Below are 12,194 nucleotides of genomic sequence, written 5' to 3' on the forward strand. Positions count from 1 at the left end.
AAATAATTACCCTGCATTAGATCATGTCAGAGCATGCATTTATATTTATTTATGCTAAATTTACTTAATCCTAATTGCACATCTATCAAATAATGAACCAGAAACCTTATGGGTGTGGCAGGAATATAAATTACTTAATAATATGCAAGTTAAAGTTGTTCAATTGCATCTCTTTGAGCCTGGATAACACTATGTTAAATGATATAATGCATACAAAATACATGTCCCTGTAGAAACACATTCATACAGATCAAGCATTAAAATAATTGCAAAATCCAGGGCAATTCAGACTTTGATACATATTTTCCAGCTCAATAAACCCATGTCAAAATAATGTTGTACTGATTCATTTGGTGCAATTGGCCACATCAAAATGTTAACCATTCGTTCAGGTCATGAGATTCATTGTTAAAGAAAACAAGATAAGCATAAAAGTCACACTACTAAAGACTTATACATCCTTGTGTAACTTATATTTAATATAGATCTTATATTTTAATTATTATAACCTAAATACACATCAAAGAAAAATGCAATACAGCTTGATTAACAAATGAGATGCTTCAAAGACAAAGGCTGAGAAAAAAATCTTTAATGCAAATACAACCACCAAAGCAGTATTTAGATCTACGAGAGTGAAATTAATACTGAGAGTGAAATTAATACAGGTTTCAAACAATTTACTTGGAACAGCGCCAGTGTCATTTATTGAGAAAGGTCAATTACAAATCAAAGCAGATGGTCTTTCTCAGGACGCCATGGCACTGACAGATACCTGAGTCTACTCCTGCCCAACCATCAAGTGTGGACATACATGTAGGTCTCTTTCAGACTAAAACTAATGCCTATAAAAGGGAATAAAACATTGAACCTAGCACCAACATGTATATATCATTTTGGAGAATGTTCCAGCTCATTGACCATGTTTTCCTAAATTAACAAAGTATTATTCTAAAAGAGAAACAAGATACCCCATCAACAGGAAATACCTGAAGCCTGTAATATCCACACTTGGAAATTGATTTTACCCATTTTGTACAAACATGGAACACAGATCTGTCAAGGTTTGGAATAAAGCAGTCACTGATAAGGATTTCATTTGAGAAGTGATAAATTGTCTTAATTGATGATCAATACAGCCAGAACTGGGCCAACATCCCAGCCAAGATAATAACCTAAAACAATCTTCAAGAAGTTTCTAACATGGACATGAGGGTGCACAAGAAACATCATTCAGTTTGAAGCCAATCAATAATTAACACACTACCTGCTAATTAATTTCCTTTGTGATTTGATTCTTTCCTCAGAAATGCTTTGCACAATGTGACCAATATCAATACTAAGTAAATCATTTGAAAATAAATGAAAACATCAATGATTTTCATAATCACAATGCTGATAGTATTTTATTATATATCTCTCAATATGTCAAAATCTCATAGGGAAAGTACATCATACACACTGTCTTTCAAACAACATTGCTTATAAATGCAACATCTATTCAATGTTTATTACCTGCAATGTGCACATATGCCTTTGGGAATATACACTTATTACCCACCACTTTTCAAATCTTCATGACCTTTAGAAAGTTTAATATCTATGCAATGTTGTCTGTGCACAGAAAAATAACGTTGGGACTACATGTATACACCTCACCAACTATCCTTTAAACCTTAATAGTCTTTAAATGTTTCACTACTTACCAGTATATATGCACAATGCAATGTTGATGAGGAAATGTAACTGTGATGTATTATACACCCCACTCGGTACTCTTAAAACCATTATGGTCTGTAGAAGGATTCAGTACTATAATTGTGCAAGGTTGATTTCTAAACAAGTACAGGCCATACTCCTCATCTTTCTTACACCAGATAAATTCATACACCCCATTAATGTCAGAAAAACAAGCTTGCAGCAAACAAAGACTTGCCCTGACTAATCCCCAAAGTAGATGAAAATTAATTATCCATCCCTGCCATTACTTACATGAGGAAGGCCCTCGGGAGACATAGTCTTACTCAGACTCTTGCTAAAACATGGGATCAGTTTCCATGGCCTGGAAATAATGGTTTGCAGACAATTGATTTAAAACCCATTTAATTTACCAGAGATAAACTCCATTTTAGTACTATAGGGATATGGAGAGAGGAAAGGTGAACATTAGGACACATAACATTGTTAAATTTGCTCTCTCAATACATCACTATACCTGAAGTGAAGTGAGGTTAATATCAGATGTGAAGGGATCTCACAACCAGCCTACAACTTTCTGTGATAAAACTTGACTCCCAATTGGTTCATTCTTACGGGTGGATTTTTTCTGTGTAAGTTGAAAAATCATAAGAAAAGAAGTGAATACTACCTTCATTCTTTAATGTGTACAACCATGGCTCAGCCATGCACTCTAGTATAGAGGCACCTTGCACTCGATCATCACTCATGCATGCTGGCTAGTATAGAGGCATCTTGCGCTCGATCATCACTCATGCATGCTGGCTAGTATAGAGGCATCTTGCGCTCGATCATCACTCATGCATGCTGGCTAGTATAGAGGCACCTTGCACTTGATCATCACTCATGCATGCTGGCTAGTATAGAGGCATCTTGCACTCGATCATCACTCATGCATGCTGGCTAGTATAGAGGCGCCTTGCACTCGATCATCACTCATGCATGCTGGCTAGTATAGAGGCGCCTTGCACTCGATCATCACTCATGCATGCTGGCTAGTATAGAGGCGCCTTGCACTCGATCATCACTCATGCATGCTGGCTAGTATAGAGGCGCCTTGCACTCGTTCATCACTCATGCATGCTGGCTAGTATAGAGGCGCCTTGCACTCGATCATCACTCATGCATGCTGGCTAGTATAGAGGCGCCTTGCACTCGATCATCACTCATGCATGCTGGCTAGTATAGAGGCGCCTTGCACTCGTTCATCACTCATGCATGCTGGCTAGTATAGAGGCGCCTTGCACTCGTTCATCACTCATGCATGCTGGCTAGTATAGAGGCATCTTGCACTCGATCATCACTCATGCATGCTGGCTAGTATAGAGGCATCTTGCACTCGATCATCACTCATGCATGCTGGCTAGTATAGAGGCATCTTGCACTCGATCATCACTCATGCATGCTGGCTAGTATAGAGGCATCTTGCACTCGATCATCACTCATGCATGCTGGCTAGTATAGAGGCGCCTTGCACTCGATCATCACTCATGCATGCTGGCTAGTATAGAGGCGCCTTGCACTCGATCATCACTCATGCATGCTGGCTAGTATAGAGGCATCTTGCACTCGATCATCACTCATGCATGCTGGCTAGTATAGAGGCATCTTGCACTCGATCATCACTCATGCATGCTGGCTAGTATAGAGGCATCTTGCACTCGTTCATCACTCATGCATGCTGGCTAGTATAGAGGCATCTTGCACTCGTTCATCACTCATGCATGCTGGCTAGTATAGAGGCGCCTTGCACTCGATCATCACTCATGCATGCTGGCTAGTATAGAGGCATCTTGCACTCGATCATCACTCATGCATGCTGGCTAGTATAGAGGCGCCATGCACTCGTTCATCACTCATGCATGCTGGCTAGTATAGAGGCATCTTGCACTCGATCATCACTCATGCATGCTGGCTAGTATAGAGGCATCTTGCACTCGATCATCACTCATGCATGCTGGCTAGTATAGAGGCATCTTGCACTCAATCAACACTAAGGAAGTTAGCGTTTAATTTTGGTCTTCTAAACAAGGATTGTTTTTATCAATTCTAGAAAGTTCTTTCAATAAATCTAATATTGAATATCTTTACTTACTTAACGATGCATAACTAAGAAATGTTTGTTTCATTTTTCATGAAATAGTGCTGTGTTTCTGTATACATCACCCTTTAACTACAAACTTTATCAAACGGATGTGCATTTAGCTTTGGGACAGTACATCTATTATCTTTTCATTAATTTTGTTGTCTTTGTATAGTTGCTTGAATAAGTATGAAATTTGCTGGGAGGGAGAGCACATCCAACTATGGGCAAGGAAGGCTAGGTAAATCTATCTAAGTGCTCACAGCAACTCATTATCAATTACAAGTTATCTTTTTATGAGGTTACACCCAACTGCCTCTCATGAAAACTAAATATTGTTGTACACAGTTTTGACAAGATGTATTTTTTTATGTCTGATAAAACAAGTAATAGATCAAACAACTCCTTTTCATATGTTTATTTGATATATGACTTGCATGAGAATTCTATATATCAAATAATCACTAACAAGAAAGGCGAGCAAAAAGTGGTCAACACAATGACAATTGGAGTGGTCAATCTTTAATGGTCAATGTTTCTTTAAAGAACTAACCATTACAATTTAGACAAAATGTTGAGGAAGATTTAGAGTACTATATATCAGGTGTGTCACCTGATATTTTTTCTAGTTAAGGTATCTATGTCCTTAACCTACTCACGCCAAAATCAATAGGGAACATCTACTGGCCATGACCAATGTGTATACCAAGTTTGAAAGCTTTACAATATGTTGTTATAAAATATTGATTGGAAATGAAAGTGTGAGAATAAAGCCGATGCAGCAAGACAACGTAATGGCTATCTGTAATGGCTATGTGTCTGCCATGGTTCGCAGACAAAACTAAAAGGATCCATTTCGAAGTAATCAATATATGCAACTGTTAACCTCATCAACTATTGATCGAACCACTTTGATGTTTAAAACAGGTTTTTTATGATATCTGTGCAGTGTTGATCCTCATTATGCTTCTGTATGGGTTGAAATCATTTTTGAACCAATTGGATTGCAGTACTTTTCAAAATATTTTACTTTTAAATTCCATATTGATCAATGTTTTACAAGCTGTACCTATTGGTTAAATTGCTTATATATTGGCTATACACATCAAATTTGAAACGAAAGAGCCTGTTGTATTATTGTATGACTTCTATGACAGAGCTGTAAGAACGCGGGTATCTGCTTCATGATTACACAATATTTGAAAATGCGAAAATGTGTTCCGTTTTGAAACTGACTATTAATACTATGAATGTCCTAAAACAAAAAACAAAAAAACCCACAGCTTTGCACGTAGATTACAACGCTCCTCGGTTAGTCAAGGAGCTCACTTATCAAAATATATTTTGGCCTGATAATTTCTAATAAACAATGAAAATGGTATTGTTATTCATCAGTGACAGACACACCCTTATAATATTTTCTTGGAAAAACAACACTACCTTAGATGCAGTATAATAATGTTTTACCCAAAACAGATTTCAGTAATAACATATTTGAGCTTAAAAGCAATATGTCAAACACTAGACATGTTGGAATGCGAAAACATAAAACCTGTATGTATTCATATTACTTCAGTTTCTTAGGCGTGTATATTAGGCGTTTGGGGCGAAAAAATGCTCTATTGGAAGGGTAGTGCCTTATCAGGTAACAAAAATGAGTTCAACGATTTTATATATTATCACTTATTTGGAAGCCTTTATAATTTTTTTATGTTTGGCCAGTACACTAGGCTTGATGTACTAGACTTTCCATAAAGACGTCCAAATAAATAACAAGAAAGACCATTGATCCAAAGCATCAAAGGGCACCATAAATAAGTTTGTAAAATAAACAAATTTATTGGAAATAAATGACAAACAAAATATAAAAATAGGTGTTTTTTTATCGGTTTCAATTAAATACCACTTGACGGCTCTCATCCAGTCAATGTGTACAATTAAGGTTGTAACAATTGCCATAAAACAGATCGTGATGTAGATTGCGATATGCTAAATCTGGATCATGAAATATTGCCATACGTTTTTAGACTATCTACGCATGTGCGCAGGTAGTCTTAAGACCGCAAAATCCAAAGAACTACTTCTTTTCATGTCGTTTTAACCCATTTTTTTGTCTCAATGCGCTCTATGTTTAGCAGAATGATGTCGAAACTATAAAAATAGATTAGTTGTATTGCAGTCCGAGTATGAGTTCTCGCTTGTTCGGCTATTTCCGCGCTGTATTTCTGTAACCCGGTGTTTTATTTTTAGATCGCTATATTTATAAGATTAATGTGGGTCAAAATAATGTAGGCTCTGGAAGGAAGGTAATATTCACTCTGAGTTTAGCCCAAGATGTTCTAGAAATTATTACTGACTGCAAGTGTCCCATCGTCTGCAGAGTTTGTTATTATAACCTGGCGTGACCCTGAAGCACGCTTATTTGTAAACGTGTATTTTTTATATTACTTTTATGAGATAAGAAACAAAAACGATTGTCTGAAAGTCAAAATAGTTGTAACTTGGGTTTGGCGTTGCCAATACTTTAAATACTATGATTTGCCTGCTATACAATAACAAAATACTATTCATTCTATGATTTCCTAATAAGATGTTTTCAATTTTTTTGTGTAAAAGCTTCGTTCCAGTGTATTCTTGGCATAGTTTTAGACAGTAGGCTTTTAATTTATTTTAGCAGACAAGCCCTGATACGACAGTTAGTTATGCATACGTTTGGTGAAGCAAAGTGTTTCGGATTTAACCTGTTAAACATCCAAAGAGTGCGAAGCATTCATAACAGCACTAGTGCTATTTCTACACAGATACTTACATAAAACATAAATAACATTTATTTATCAATAAAACTTGAAAAAGCACAATCATATTCCCATTCTTAGAACTGACAATTTCCGATAATCTAAAAATATGTTCTACATACATTAACTGACCACATGTTTGTCCTCACCACGGGAAAACGACCATCTGATAAGCTCTGCATTTTGAAAGGAATTATTGCTAAAGTTGTTCGTAAAATCAAATCATTTTCCTTAAACAATTTAAACGTGTATGTTCATAAAACTTGCGTAACGTATGATATATAATCAAAGCACCAAAAAACCCTTTAGAAGTGATTGAAAGGGGCATGCATTATAACTTTAATTACATGGGGGTCGATGATACGTCGACTGACGTGATAAGCTGTGCATTTTGAATGGAATTATTGCTGAAGTTGTTTGTAAAAAATGAATTTCCTTAAACAAAACGTGTATGTTCATAAAAGGAAATTATATATATGGTGTATTATACTTTCCTATCGTATGATATCTAATCAAAGCAACGAAAACCCTTTAGAAACGATTGAAAGGGGCATGCATTGTAACATTAAATGCATAGGGATAGGGGGATTACGACGATTGAAGAGACTTTAACATTAACAACATGACTACTCTCGTCCAGTCAAACACCACGTGACTACTCTCGTCCAGTCAAGCACCAGGTGACTATTCTCGTCCAGTCAAGCACCATGTGACTACTCTCGTCCAGTCATTCACCACATGACTACTTTTGTCCAGTCAATGTGTATATTGTGATATGTTTACTTCATTTCATTAATATACTATTACTGTCTACTTATTTCTCAATTATCATATAACTTCTTTATTACAGTTGCATGTTTTTAACAGTACTATTCATTTGTTGCAAATGGTGATACAATACCAAAGTTATTCAAGGTTACATGAAACTAATAAAATTCTGTTTATGATAGCATCAAGTCTTGGCTTTAACTATTTTTATGTTACATTAGCATTAATGTCTGTCAGTGCCTGCTGTTGGGTCAACCATAAAAACATAAGCAAAGTCTAAAGCTTTAAAACATATTATCAAAGGGGAGTAACTATATTGGTACCACCAGACTGCTGAAAATATTGTCTGCTATGCTTCTCTATAAATAATGTTGTCATGTTTTAAAGATATATACACAACAACACGACAAGCTGTTCAAATTGTATTATAAAATTGGTTGTGTGTTATCTGTTATAAAAGCATGTTGAGGAATGACAAACATGTATTTCTTTCTTTACAATGTTCTTTATTGTTTCAAAAATTTCATCATGAAACTTTTAACAAAAACAATGTACGATTAATTTAACACATTTTATATGAATTTTAATTACTCAGCCTCCCAGGTCAAACCAGAATAAAGCATTTCATTGTTCTTGGTATTATGATATGAGCAGGAAAGGTAAGTGTTACCAAACAAGTTGCTATACATGTTGTATAAAGAGAAAATGAAATCTGAATCCATTGTTGTCTAGAACCCATTTACTTTGAGATTAGAACCTTGGTGGAGTTGATAAAGAGGCAGTAAAGCCTTCTCCTGCACCAGGTCTGATCCACACCATATGGCAAAGGGGAGTTTTTCAGATAATAGAAATTCAGTATAGTTTATAGAATATATAGCACAAACATTGTTAGTAATGTGTAACACTGCAATAATATAATTTTAGGCAATGAAATACAAAATTGAAAATTATCAACTTATCATTCACTTGAATGAAAATTACTTCAAAACTGTACTCAGAGAGTACAGGAACTGTGATAGGACATATTGCCATTTATGGTAAACATTTTTTTTTAAATAAAAAAATAAAAAATGAGCCAACAGAGATGAATCCCATTCCAATACAATTTAATATGTATAATAAAGAATCTTGTCAATATGGATTTATGTAGTCTTTCATCTTTTAAAACCGAATATAATAAGGCAACCTTTTCAAAGGTATTTGTACACTTCATCAGAATAAGACCTATGATGTTTTATATCAAGTATACAGAGACAATACTATTTAAACTAGCAGGATAAGTCAATAAACACAAAATCATGTCTTTAAAATATTTCAACACTGCTTCTATAACTCTTTATTAGTAGGAACTCACCTCAGAAAATAGAAATAATCAATAAGAATCCAAGGTAAATATTTAGGAAAACAAGAGTGAAAAGATGCACATACCTTAGGTTTCAATTGAAATCTCCTGGCAGCAACCACCTTTACATAAATCTTCCCTTTCAATAACATTTAACCTTTCCAGAGCACAGCCCATCATGTTAGTAAAATGCTTCATTCCCATTAAGTGAAAAATGAGCAACATCAAGATATATAATTCTTTTAGCAAAATGGTCTGACTGAAGTGCCTTTTGTTTCCAATAATGATAGAAAACTTATTAATGTAGCCAGGCATCAATGTATCTACCAATGTAGCCAGGAACCAATGTAGCTACTAATGTAGCCAGGTACTTGCAATGTAACTACCAATGAAGCCAGGAATCAATGTAGCCAGAAACCAATGTAGCCAGGTACCAATGTAGCCACAATGTAGCCATGTATCTGCATGGTAGCAACCCATGCACAGTCACTTGCAAATGTAGCCCGGTGCAAATGTAGCAAGGTATCAATGTAGCCAGATACCTGCAATGTAGCTACCAATGTAGCCAGGTTCCTGCAATGTAGCTACCAATTAGCCTGGTACCAATTTAACTACCAATGAACCCAGGGTCATGCAATGTAGCTACCAATATAGTCATGTTCCTGCAATGTTCCTACCAGTGTAGCCTGGTACCAATGGAGCTACCAATATAACCAGGATCCTGTAATGTAGCTACCAATATAGCCAGGGTCCTGCACAGTAGCTACCAATGTAGCCAGGTACCTCAAATATAACTACACATGTAGCCAGGTATTTGCAATGTAGCTACCAATGTAGCCAGGTTCTTGCAATGTAGCTACCAATGTAAGTGTGGTCTTGCAATGTAGCTACAAATGTAGCCAGGTACATGCAACATAGTAGCCAGGTTCTTACAATGTAGCAACCAATGTAGCCAGGTTCTTGCAATGTAGCTACCAATGTATCTGAGTTCTTGCAATGTAGCCAGGTTCTTGCAATGTAGCTACCAATGTAGCCAGGTTCATGCAATGTAGCTACCAATGTAGCCAGGTTCTTGCAATGTGGCTACCAATGTAGCCAGGTTCATGCAATGTAGCTACCAATGTAGCCAGGTTCCTGAAATGTAGACAGGTTCTTGCAATGTTGCTACCAATGTAGACAAGTTCCTGCAATGTAGCTACCAATGTAGCCAGGTTACTGCAATGTAGCTACCAATGTAGCCAGGTTCCTGCAATGAAGTCAGGTTCTTGCAACGTAGCTATCAATGTAGCTAGGTTCTTGCAATGTGGCTCTCAAGGTAGTCAGATTCATGCAATGTAGCTAGGTTCCTGCAATGTAGCTACCAATGTAGCAGGTTCTTGCAATGTGGCTACTAATGTAGTCAGGTTCCTGCAATATAACTACCAATGTAGCCAGGTTCCTGCAATGAAGTCAGGTTCTTGCAATGTAGCTACCAATGTAGTTGGGTCCCTGCAATGTAGCTACCATTGTAGCCAGGTTCTTGCAATGTAGCAACCAATGTAGCCAAATACCTCAAGTATAACTACACATGTAGCCAGGTATCATTATAGCCAAGTACCAGTGTAGCCAGATGAATATATTTAATGTAATCTAAGAGTCAACTACAGAGAAGAAAAGTTTGCTTATATCATATGTATTTTCACAGCAAGGTTTCCATCTGTTATGACTTTCCATTTGTTATTCCACTGTACATTACTTTTTCAAAAAATAAATCCTTTAAAAGATTACTGGAGGTCTTGAACCTTAACCACACAAGACCTTTTCCAATCAATACTCTCAGTGTTGGCCCAATGAGTACCAGCAGAATTGCAGCAGCAACTATCAAAGGCCATTTGAGTATTTAAAATGTCCCTCTTCTTGTTTTAGTTACCTCAAATAATTAAATGACTTGAGAGACACTTCTTTTATGAATAATTTCTGTATTCCTCATTCCTTTCGCGAACAATAATTTAGTATACACCAACACCTACTGTGAACTCCATATTTTGCCTAAAATTCCCCAAATATAATCAAGAAATACCAAGAAAAGTTTCTTATTCAATGTTCCACATTTCATAAACAGATTTTCTGATTTTCCAGAGAGCAGCATCTAAAGCCTGATTCAGCAGCTCAACTTTGTTGAAGGCAATTTGCATATAAATAAGCATCCTCATTGTCACCAAGAATACAGGATGAGGGAATAAATTGGATAATTGACAATGTGAGGCAGAGACGCTTATAAACGCCTGCCATGTACTTTGCCAGGCCTGCAGTGCTGGCAGGGAATTGTCCCTGCAAATTATTACACTTTTAGTGCATGGATTTGATTACAAAGCTCTGGACAGGCTACACGGTTCATGTCAATGGCACATGCAAATCTCCTGACAGAAAGATTGGAATAGAATATGACACTTCGCTAAATTCATATCTCCTCTACTGGAATATTCCTGAGGGGACTCGGTAAGTAATCAAGAAAAAAAGCAGTTCACAACTCCTAATACAACTGTATTCCACATTAAGGCTGATATTCCATGTGCAAGCTGTACCGTTCTGTTTTCTTCATCTGCATGTTAAAACAGAAACTATATTCCATATGTACACAAAGAGATCACAAAAAGTCATATTTTGATGTAGAAATAATATCTCACAACTTTACTTTAATAGTCAAAATTCTTTTTCACATTTACAGATACAAAAGCAATGCAATTACAACAAAAGGCTGTATTATAAAGTTGTAAGTTTTTGTATATTTTGCTTTAAGCAGGCACCTTGCACATGGAATAACGTACAGAGTGCACATGGAATACTGTAAAGAGTGCACCTGGAATACCGTACAGCCTGCACATGGAATACTGTACAGCTTGCACATGGTATACAGTACAGCGTGCACATGAAATACTGTACAGAAAGCAGATGGAATACTGTACAGAGATCACATGGAATACTGTACAGCGTGCACAGTCATGGTATACCAGACAGGGTTCACATGGAATACTGTACAGAGATCACATGGAATACTGCACAGCGTGCAAATGGAATACTGTACAGTGAGCACATGGAATAACGTACAGAGATCACATGGAATACTGTACAGCATGCACATGGAATAACGTACAGAGATCACATGGAATACTGTACAGCGTGCACATGGTATACCAGACAGTGTTCACATGGAATACCTTACAGCAAGTACATGGTAAACTGGACAGTGTGAACATGGAATAATGGACAGCGTGCACATGGTATACTGTACTGCGTGGACATGAATACCCTACAGCCTGCACATGGTATACTATACAGAGTGGACATGGCATACTGTACAATGTGCACATAGAATACTGTACAGCCTGCACATGGAATACCATACAGAGTGGACATGGCATACTGTAAAATGTGCACATAGAACACATGGTATACTGAAGAGCATGCACATGGTTTTCCGTACTGCATG

The 12,194-nt window shown here is 36.7% G+C and overlaps 1 protein-coding gene and 1 long non-coding RNA gene across 5 annotated transcripts in view; one reads left to right on the forward strand and one right to left on the reverse strand.

Annotated features, from left to right (window-relative positions):
* LOC128232845 (uncharacterized) overlaps positions 1 to 12,194 on the reverse strand; it is a 383,378-nt gene that overhangs the window by 153,548 nt on the left and 217,636 nt on the right. The gene's annotated exons all lie outside the window — the stretch shown is intronic.
* The window catches only part of LOC128232867 (uncharacterized), a 48,907-nt gene that overhangs the window by 22,432 nt on the left and 14,281 nt on the right, over positions 1 to 12,194 (forward strand). The window contains exon 2 of the long non-coding RNA XR_008260577.1: positions 10,844 to 11,203. This is a non-coding gene — a long non-coding RNA (uncharacterized LOC128232867). The remainder of the gene's footprint in view (positions 1 to 10,843; positions 11,204 to 12,194) is intronic.

The sequence above is a fragment of the Mya arenaria genome, chromosome 1 (assembly GCF_026914265.1).
Source record: "Mya arenaria isolate MELC-2E11 chromosome 1, ASM2691426v1".
Classification (NCBI taxonomy): Eukaryota; Metazoa; Mollusca; class Bivalvia; order Myida; family Myidae; genus Mya; species Mya arenaria.